The sequence below is a fragment of the Phodopus roborovskii genome, unplaced genomic scaffold (genome assembly GCF_943737965.1).
Source record: "Phodopus roborovskii unplaced genomic scaffold, PHOROB, whole genome shotgun sequence".
Classification (NCBI taxonomy): Eukaryota; Metazoa; Chordata; class Mammalia; order Rodentia; family Cricetidae; genus Phodopus; species Phodopus roborovskii.
This window is the reverse complement of record NW_026126541.1, coordinates 17,657,501-17,668,229: the sequence shown is the minus strand read 5'-3', so window position 1 is coordinate 17,668,229 and position 10,729 is coordinate 17,657,501. Positions and strand designations below refer to the sequence as shown.

The 10,729-nt window shown below is 40.8% G+C and overlaps 1 protein-coding gene across 2 annotated transcripts in view; it reads left to right on the top strand.

Moving 5' to 3' along the window:
* Positions 1-2,318: 2,318 nt before the first annotated feature.
* Positions 2,319-10,729, top strand: part of R3hcc1l (R3H domain and coiled-coil containing 1 like) — an 81,720-nt gene continuing 73,309 nt past the window's right edge. The window contains exon 1 of one of the 2 annotated variants that reach the window (XM_051199721.1): positions 2,319-2,480. The gene's annotated coding sequence lies outside the window, so the exon portion shown is untranslated. The remainder of the gene's footprint in view (positions 2,481-10,729) is intronic. The other variant, XM_051199719.1, reaches the window with a different exon arrangement.

Below are 10,729 nucleotides of genomic sequence, written 5' to 3'. Positions count from 1 at the left end.
AGTTGATGAGTGGAATCCATCCAGTAGAGAAGTATTGAGATTACATAATGTAGGGGTAAATACTATGACAAAGACTGATGGTGCTAGGTGAGGTGAGGGTGGCAGATGAGGAACACCAGCTGTGTCATTTGTTGACTTTTGTGGTGCAAATACTTCCTTTTGCCAGTTGTTTTAATAACTCACCATGGGTAGCAGATACTCAACAAAGGCTTGGTGGATGAAGTGTGTTTTGCAGAATCTGTGGTTTGTTGGCTCAAGCCCAATTCTGCTAAACTAGTTAACACAGCTCTGCTTCCCAGTGGCCCACATTTAATTGTTCTGGTTTACCTACTCAGCCTACCTCTGCTTCCCTAGGCACGTGCACATGACTTAATCCAAGCCTCAAACAGTCTGGCTTTCTCCAGGTCTGACTTTTTTTCTTAGACTGAGGAACACAGATCCTGACTGTCTTAGGGTTTCTATTGTTGTGATGGAAAAAAAAAAAAAAAAAAAAAAAAAAAAAAAAAAACCATGACCCAAAAGCAAGTTGGGGAGGAAAGGGTATATTTAGCCTACACTTCCAGATCTGTCATTGGAGGAAGTCAGAACAGGAACTGAATTAAGCAGGGCTGGAATGGGGAGGCAGGAGTTGATGGTGAGGCTTGCTTTTCCTGGCTTGCTAGCCTGCTTTCTTATATTTTTGGTTGTGAGCTTAGCCTTTAACAGCTGAGCCATCTCTCCAGCCCTCAGCCTGCTTTCTTATAGAACCCAAGACCAGCCCAGGGATGGCACCACCCATCATGGGCTGTGGCCTCCTCCACTGATCACTAGTTGAGAAAATGCCCCACAGCTGTTTCTCATGGAGGCATTTCCTCAGCTGAGGCTCCTTCCTCTCTGATGACTCTAGCTTGTGTCAAGTTGACACACAGTCAGTACACTAACCTAGGCTGTGGCAGTAGTAGAGAAAGAGGAAAGGACAGGTTACATTTCTTCCACAATTCCCAGTGAAGCTGATGGTTGTGTTTTGTTGCTGTTGCTGCTTTTGCTTTTTGATATGGAACTATTTGATTAGTATCTGTCTCTTTGTATGGTAATATAAACTTCACAGGGGTAGGAACTGTTCTTTCTGTTATTTTCAGCCCCTAGCACTGGTACAAAATACAATGATTTTGATGGTCAAATCACTGGGGAGGGGGAGGGATTTTTAAGGAGGCTCATACCTATGTGCCCTATAATGAGATTGCTATGTCTTCTCTCTTTGGGCCTCTTAAGAGATGGGAAGGAGAGTAGTGGATTGGGACTCCTATTTTATAAAAGCTATCCAAGGTGTTGGCCTTCATCCCTTCTCTCAAACTCAATTAAATGGTGTCTTCACAGGATTTTTAACACAAACATGCCTTGATTAAATTGGTTATTTATACAAACTGGCCTTTGGCAGTGGGGAGGACCCCACAGTGGCACTGGGAGCAGTAAAGGGGACAGTAATCAGCTAAGAAGCGAAGCAGCTGGGAATTAAATAACTGGCAGTGGAAATGTAAGACTCAAGAGCCAGAGTTAGAGAATCTTCACGGTTTGGTTAGCATTCCAACACGGATGAAGAGGCGATGGAGACAAACCAAAGGGAAGAAAGAGCAAACGTCAGTGGCCAGAGAGGAGAGACAGTCTATACTTTTCAAATATTTCTTTTTCTTTTATAGTGTTGGAAGCTTGAACCCAGAACCCCCCCCCCCACTTGTTAGGCAATCGCTGGTCTATACCCTTAGCCCACCAAAGCTTTCCAGCCATTTTTGACAAGCAAGACAGCAAGGAGACAAGGCTGTCTAGAAGCTGGGAGTACAGTAAGCTAAGGCGAAAAGGGGCGGAGCTGGGCTCCCTCTGCCCCCATTCTAAGAACTGCAGAGAACAGTATTTAAAAGGAGAATTTGACAAAAAGAATTATAGGAAGAGACGGAGTCAAACAGTTTGGAATGAGGAAGGCAAAGCTGGATAGTGTCATAGAAAATAAATGATAATGTCCAACAGCAACAAATGAGTAATGCTCAAGTTAGACAGCCTGAAAATACCTCTAGTGGGTTTGGCGACAAGGACACTGGCTGCAACAAGGACATTTTCCGCGGGGGCAGAAGCTGCAGTGTAGAACACAGCACACACAAGGAAGGAAGTGGAGACAGTAAGCGTAGATTACGCTCGAAGAAACTCGCCTGTGGACGGGGGAAAAGACATGGTATGATTGAGTAGGACGTGAGGAGATTTGAGCACGTTCACAGCTGAGGGTGGAGATGGAGGACGGACGATACTGGAGATAGAGGGGCGTTAACGCCCTCCCGCCCTCTCCATTTTCCAGCCCCGCCCCTACGTGACGTAACCAGACCTCACAAAGACTACAACTCCCAGGAGGCGCCGCGGTGCGGGCGGAGCCAAGGCCTGGCGCGCACCCCAGCGGCGAGCGGAAGAGCAGGCGCTTCATGGTGGCAGCGGAAGCGGAGAGCGACGGCGTCCCGGTAACCACGAACCCCTGCCCCCGATTCTTTCGCACCCTGAGCTGGGGCTGGTTGCCCTGGCTTCTCCCCTCCCGCCCGGGATAGGACCCTCTGTTTGTTTGGTTTTATTTTTCACGTGACTCTCGGGGCAGGCCACCGCCTGGGGCGGGGGTTATTAGGACGCTGCCGCCCTTCGACCCCGAAGGGCCCCGGGACAGGAGGGCCCCTCAGGTCCCTTCTGTCTTTCAGGCTTCGCAGGCCCTGCCGGCCTCGAGCCTCAGCCCTAATGCTTCTCGCAGGGATCTTCTCCCTGTAGTGTGTCAACAGGTAGCGGGGTCTGTGGGACCCCCGTGGGCTGCCGGCCTGTGGGTCACCGAGGTCGCTCCGAGATGACCTCTGGATCGCAGGCTCCCGGGCAGTGCTCGATGGTGGCACGTCTGCTCCGCTGCCCGGAGCCCCGGGCTATGGACTGTCAGTGAGCCGTTTATAAAGTAGTGTGTACTTCCTGCTCTTGGGCGGTCCTCGGAAAACTTCCAATCCCTTAAAACTTCTTTTTCGCCGCATCTGAGTTTTGAGGGAAGGAGCACAGGGGTTTAGTGTCTGGATCCCGAGAGGATGATGGGTCGGCCCCATGCTGGACTGGTGGTGATCTTTTTGGTTTCCCTGTCTGAAACAAAAAAAAAAAAGGGGGGGGGGGACAGGCTTTTTGGTACTCTGCCTTCAGTTTTGTGGGTTTCAGCAGAAATGATGTACATGTGAAACGTTTGGACTTTAACGCCTGTTTAAACTAAAGCTTTAGTATTCTCCCCTTTGTTCTGTCCAGGCCAGTTGCATTTTAAAATCACGTTCATGTCTTAATGAAGGTGAGGTAATAAATGATCTCTTTGGAAACTGAGACGAAAGATACAAATGTTATGTTAGGTTTCTACTGGAGAGATGACATTAGGGCCCTGCCACCTGTGGAGTCAACTTAAAACTTCAGGGCCCATCAGAATGTGGACTGCCTTCCACACAGTTTCTTTAAGTTGACTCCCCTCTTTCTCTGTAACAACAACTTGTCTTGTAAGCACTCCAGGTAACAAGCACTTCCTAAGACTTAGAGCTCCCCGGCTTGGTCCTGAACTTCTTCCCACTGTTTAGCCATTGTGGGTTTCCCCCGCCTTTTCACGTCCTGCTCATGTAGCAGGTACTTTAGCTGTTTGGTGTGTACTTGCTAGGGGTCTTTCCTCAGAGGACTCAGAATATAAATAGCTAATATTGTAGTCTGTTTTCTGACTGTAAAGATTTAAGATTCTGAATGGCTGCTTATTGTATCTGTGGGACCCCCCCCCTCCCGCCCTTGTAGAGAAGTTTGCAAACTTCGAAAGGATTTGGGATATAGTAATTTATAAATTTGTTTGAAATTGTTGATTGGAAAAAATTTAAATATGGTTTAGAGAAAACAAGGATGGAAGGAAAGTGTATTAGGTCAAACAAACCAAAAAAGTTATCAAAATTACAGATTTTCTTCATAATAATTTCATTTTTAATAAACATTGCAAGGGTTGAGATGTATAGTTGAGTGATAAAAGAGTGCATTAGGTTCTGGGTTCTCTCCCTAGTACTAACAGTAACAGCCACCACCACCAAGAAAAGCCTTTATTTAATTCCAGCACAAGAGGCAGATTGATCTCTTGAGCTTGTCTTAAATGTGTGTATGATTGCCTTTTTTTTTTTTTTTAAACTATTAGGGTTTCCTACAGTGCTGTTGTGAAATGATTGCTGGGTATGTGCTTTAGTTAATATTTTTCTGGAGATTTCAATTTTTCTTGTGCCTTGTTAGTTACAGGCCATAGAAGTCAGTCACACACTTTTAATCCCAGCAGCCAGAAGCCAGGAGGTGGTACTACAGACCTTTAATCCTAGGATTCAGGATTGAGACAGCCAGATCTCTGTGAGTCCAAGGCCACCCAGATCCACTCAAGAGTGAATCAGTGTAAAAGAGAATTATAGCTCACACCTTTAATCCCAACATTAGAGACTGTATAAAGGAAAGGAGCAAGGTCTCAGGCTTTTCGTTCTCCAGCCACACTGAGGAGAGACAGCAGTCTGAGGCTTGGTGAAGAGCTCCATCGTGGATCAGCACCTTCAGTCTGAGCTAAAGGTGAGAGCTGGTGACTGACTGCTTTGCTTTTCTGATCTTCAGCTTGAAGCTTGAACCCCAGTATCAGTCTCTGGGTCTTTTATTTTTTCCTGTTACAGTGACCCTCATTTTTTAAAAGGTAGAAACTTAGTGATTACCTTTGCTGACATCCTGGTTCTCTCTTTATCTGTAAGGAATAAGTTTAGAGAAGCCAAGGAGGATAGCCTTACAGACATGATTTGTTGATCAGGGTAAAATCTTAAACAGATTTTCTCTGTGTAACAGCCCTGTAGACCAGGCTGGCCTTGAACTCCAGAGATCCAACTATCTCTTTGTCCACTCACCCCCACCATGCCCGGCTATGTTAGGGCAAAACCTTATGGATAACGAGTTGAAATATGCTGAGTGGTGGTAGTGCATGCCAGTGTTTAAGGCCAGTGTGGTCTACAAAGCAAGTTCCAGAACAGCCAGGGCTACCTGGTTTGAAAAAATAAAACAACATCAAAATAAAGAATTGAAATACTATTTTTAGTTTTTTCAGATGTTGTTAAGGATATTTTTCCTTTATTCCTTTTTTAAAATATATGTGTGTGTGTGTGTGTGTGTGTGTGTATTTTTCCTTTATTCCTTTTTTAAAATATATATGTGTGTGTGTGTGTGTGTGTGTGTGTGTGTGTGTGTGTATACTTTATCTTCACCAAAAGGCCAAGAATTGTTCTCTTTCATGTTGTACCCTCTTCTTTTTAGATTCATTCTTACCTTTAGTTATGCTTCAGCATGATTTTTTTTTGCACTGTAGTGTGTGTATACACATGTATATATGTATATATACTGACACAAGTATGTATATATTTATATAGCTATAATAGTAGAAAGTTATGTATATTAAAATCCGTGTGCATATTGTGTTGTTTCCTTTGTTTCAAAAACTTGCTGTTTGACTCCTTTTTACTTAAAAGGACTTTGGAAGGTAGATTTCATTCATAACTGCATACATAGTAGATGCTCAGTGATTGATGAATAGGAACATTAGGAACATTTTATTATCTTATGCTATATGACATAAGTAGGTGAGGCCATACTGTATTGTGGCAACACCGTAAGCTTTGGAGTCAAAGTTCTGTATACAGTCTTTCTCTGCTGGATGTAGGGTTAGTTCCTACTTTTGAATTCACTTCACATCATCAGTAAAGTAGGGATATTAGGCTTTATGGTTGAAAAGAGATATGAGATAGGCATATATTAGTCAAGTTTAGGAGAAAATAGAGTTGCTCATATTAGTACTTTTAGTTTTTATTATTTTATGACAGTTACGGATTTTGATTATAATAATTACTCTCTTGTTTCACACAATCAGTGTGTTTCTTTGTTACCCAAGGTTAAGGTGGTTGACTGGGACTATGGAGCCTGAAACATTGCAAAGCTAATTGGCCCTCATGGAGTTTGAATCTGTGACCTATTCTCATTAACTTCATTCACAGATATCTGACATTTTTTTAAAATTTGGCATTCATTTACCTCATTAGATATAAGTAAATGAAACAGTGCCAAGAGTAAAAGTATAGATTTTTAATTAAAAATTTATGAAGCTAGCCCTCATATAATATATAAAACTGGCCACCTATAGGACCAACCACTTACCTGAGTTATAATTTAAACATTTCATTGTTGATTGTATTTATAGTAGATTTCCATAAAAATGAAAAGTAGACTATTGATGTGTTGAAAGAGGACACAACTTCTGTGCTACTCAACAGAAAAGGTGCTCTTAGCTTGCAGGGAAAACATGAATGAGCCTGGCAGGATGGATGAAGCCTGGGTAACTTCCTAAGAGCTTATTGAATTACAGAGAAATTTAGTTGTCAGAGCATTAGATAGGAGAAAAGTTATAGGGTGTTGTTCAGTGGCTGCAAGCCTGCATTTAGAGAGAGTTTTCTTCTCTGAATAAGCCATACACCATTTTTTCCCTAGTCTGTGGTGTGCTTTTTCACTATATCATGTTAGCTTTCTGTGTAGTTAACCATATTTCAAACTCACCACACTTTATTACTATTTGTTGCCTCTGTTGTTTATGCCAAACATGGCCAATTTAGGATTGGGGATAAAAGCAGACATAAAGAAGCAATATACTGGGGAAAAAAAGGAAAGATGCAGTATTGAAGTCAGCAGGTTCTGGTATATAAAGTATCGTGAGGTTTTTGAGCAAGTGGATTAACTGCATATGATGATACAAACATCTGGAATGACTAAATGCTGACCACTAATGACCTAACATCAAACTTGATTCAGAATTGAAAATGTGGGTGAAAGGTGTGTAGTATTCTTTGATAATAAATTTGCTTTTTAAGAAGTACTCTGAATATCTGTTACTTTTAGCTTATGGTTGGGCTGTTTCGAATTCTTTGCTATGGAATTTCACAAGAGAATTAAAGAAAGAAGGGGAAGTACTTAGATTTAAATCTTGTCAGCTTTATACCTGTAGTCTTTTTTCTGTTTTCATAGAAAATGGACATAATACTACCAATTCTACTTTAAAAATGAAAGGAAAAATGTTTTGAAATAGTGTTAATAACTACATGGAAGAGTAAAGAATCTGACAAAGATACTATCTCATAACACAGTAGGCAGAGTGAGGGGCCGTCAGAGAAGAGACAGACACATCAGGCAGGACACTAGCCACAGCCTCTTAGGAAGTGGCTAATCAGAAATGCAGAGAGGGCAGCTCTAGGTCATTGGTGAAATGAGAGATGGAGAGTTAAAGGGCTAGTGAGTGAGTGAGAACAGTTGTCAGGTCTGAGCTTACTGAGTCTGCTTGTGTCTTGTACTTGAGATCTTGCATTTGTACTTCTCCAGGAAAGGAAGGAAAAGCAGGATAGTAAAGTAACATGCTCCTGCAGTTTTTACATCACCATTTTCCCTTAAGCAGTAAATATACTTTATATATTCAGTGTAGAACCACCAAATATTTGTATTATGGTCATTTTAACTACTTACTTGACCTTTTACAGTATAGTTTAAACACAGTTTAGAAAATTCAACAACACTTATTAAAAATACTTTTGTGAAAAATACTAATGCATGTTACTGTAGAAAATGTAGGTGGCACAGACAACTTCAGAAGTTAAAACACAAAATGTACATAAGCCCAAGACCTAAACAGCACATAAAAGGCATGTGGGATATTTCCCTCTCGGCAAAAGTTTTCTCACTGAAATTCTGTTTTGTTTAAAGAAAAAAAGTGTAAGTCCAAAATTATACTGTAAGTTAACCATTGGTGGTAGTCATCTTTCTATACCTATTTTAACACTTCCATGAACTATTTATATATCTGCTTTTATTGCTAGATACAGACCATATGTTACCCATCTCTGTCTTAGGAGCTACCAAGTATTTCATGTACAGTAGGTACTTAGAGTGTGTTTGAGGTGAATTGTTAGACCCCCTGAATGGAGATTGTCTTGCTTAAACAGATCTTCCCTGTTGTACACTGTTTTTTTGGACATCCTTAAAATCGGGAAAAGCTTGATTTGGGGGGAGTGTACTCTATATGAAGCCATTGAACTGGTAAAGGTTTTTTGTTTGGCTTTTGTCCCCATCCCCCAGTTAGCTTTTGTTGTGTGGCATGGCACTCCAAAACTTAATGAATACCAACCATTTTGTTCATAAGCAAATACTACTGAGCTACATATCCAAACTATTTTCTGTTTTTATTTTTCTTCCTTTTATTTTTCCTTTTACAAGTGCATGAGTGTGTGCATGAGTGTATGTGTGCACACATCCATGTGTGTGCACTTGGAAGTCCAGAGGAATAGGTTGTGTGTCTTGCTTTATTACATTCCATCTTATTCCTTTGAAACAGGGCTTCTCACTGAACCTAAAACTTGTCATTTTTCATCTAGCTGGCTGGCCAACAAGCTGATACTGGGTTTACATACAGTGTAAGGCCTGAAACCTACCAGGCTACCTCCAAATTCATGGTTTCCATCCTGTTTCAGCCTTCCAAATTGCTAAGATTATAGGCATGGGCTACTGTACTGGCCATTATTTCTCTTTTTAACTTAAGTTAATCAGTTTCTGTACTTGGCCTTTGACTCCCATCACATTAAAACAACAGTCTTATTTTTGTAAGTGATGAGATAAATGTTTACTGTAGATAATTTGGCCAATCAGGAAATAAAATCAACCCATAATCAAACTTTCTAGGTACAGCCAGCTTTTTAAGTTCATGATTTCCTGTTCATAGTTCCTAAACTTTGTTTTTTGAGGCAGTGTCTCACTGTTTTGCCCTAGCTGTCCTAGGACTCCCACTGTAGACCAGGGTGGCCTCCAGTTCACAGATCCACTTGCTTCTGCCTCCTGAATGCTGGGAGTAAAGGCGTGTACTGCCACTGCCTGGCTCTGTAATTCCTAAATTTGAACCTTTCTGAAAATGAAAAGTTGTTGTTTGGGTGTGGACCCAAGGCCTTGAGATTGCAGGGTGTGTGTTCTATACCTTGCCCACACCCTCAGCCCTGACAAGGAGAGGCTTTCTGTTTCATGTTTGTGGTGCATTCAGTTGGCAGCAGAATTTAGACTAGTCTGATAGTTATTTGTCACTAATAGTTCTTAAAAGTTTTTCTATTAATCATTTTTTTTTTGTGGTGCTGGGTGTTAAACCCTGGACTTTGTGTATTTTCACAAGTATTCTACTTAGCTATATCTTAGGTCTTGATGTGTTTATGTATAAATTACCCAAACCCTAACTGAATGTGATCCCATAAATGACAGAATTTCTGTTGAGAGCAGAGTCTGAGAAAAGAAGTTTTGGTGGTTTTCTATGCTATAACCCTGTGGATTGACTGGAGAGGGTTCAGTAGTAGTGGTGATGTGCACATAGAAAGGAGGTGTCAAGGAAGAGCAGTAGAGTAATGGAGCTAGAGAAACTGGAGAGTCAGAAGACACATTTGGGAGTGTGTATATCAAGCATATTGTGTCATTGATAATGGCATTGGGAAAGAATCTCAGGTCTGGGAGAAAGATGATTTCAGTTTCTAATTTGTTAAGTTTTAAATATATTATTTATGTGGTAGTTTTAAATATTCATTAATCTTAATGGGTGCTTCCTCATACTCTGTTTTTGAGGTCATGAAATTATCCTAGCAAATATATATTCTTGGTGATGGTGTTTTGGAACTGATTTTAGGGCAGTAGAAGCATACCAGAAAACTAATCTTGCAACTGATGGGTATATCCTTTGACTCTAAAGGACTGTTAACTCTGCCTGACCACCCATCTTATTTACCTACTTTTTATAAGTGATATTTGGTAGTTTCTAAAAAATTAATCTGCAGAGTCATGAAGTTTATGATTGGAGAAAGTTTTTGAGTAATTACTGGGACTGTTGAAAATATTTAAAGAAGTTCTAGGCTGGGTTAGCACCTTGGATCTGGGTATTCTGAGTGTGCATTGGTTAAGACAGTGGGTTCAGGAAGCATAGGTTTGAATAAATGTTTGTTAGTATGTATCCTAATTGAGTTATTTGGTTGCAGCTTCCTCCATTTTTAAGAGATAGAGCTGGTACTAAAGCTCCCTACTTGATGAAATTGTGTTAGGGATTAGCTTTTAGATTTAGAGTAATACCTAGCAAATATTAAGAGCTCAGTAAATATTAGTTGTATATATATTATCACCTCCCAGATAACTGCTACTACCATCACTTTACCATTTTATTTTAAAAATAAGTTACATTTTTGTATAGCTATCTTATTCTAGTGGAATGATAAGCTGCTAGAGATACATTTGGAGCTCAAAAGATCAGATGTAGATTTTAAAAGGAATGTTGTAGAACTTCAGGAGAGAGGAGCAGAGAAGACTGAAAATGTAATATTGGGAAAATATAGTAGAGAAGTGAGTGGGAGCAGGAAAAGAAGCAGCAAAGAAACTGATGGAAGGTGTCGAGAGAAAGAAGTGTCTATATGATTGATTATCCATATAGAAGTTATCTTAATTAGAATAGGATTTAGTTGTAGCCAAAGAAGAGAGACTTGAACATGGTAGAATTTTCTTTCTGTTAGTGTGAAGAATCCCCAAAGGCTTCATGCTGTGGTGTTGGGTTGTTCCACTGTGCACAGATTCTGTTCTCTTACAGAGTGCACCATTGGTTCCCAGC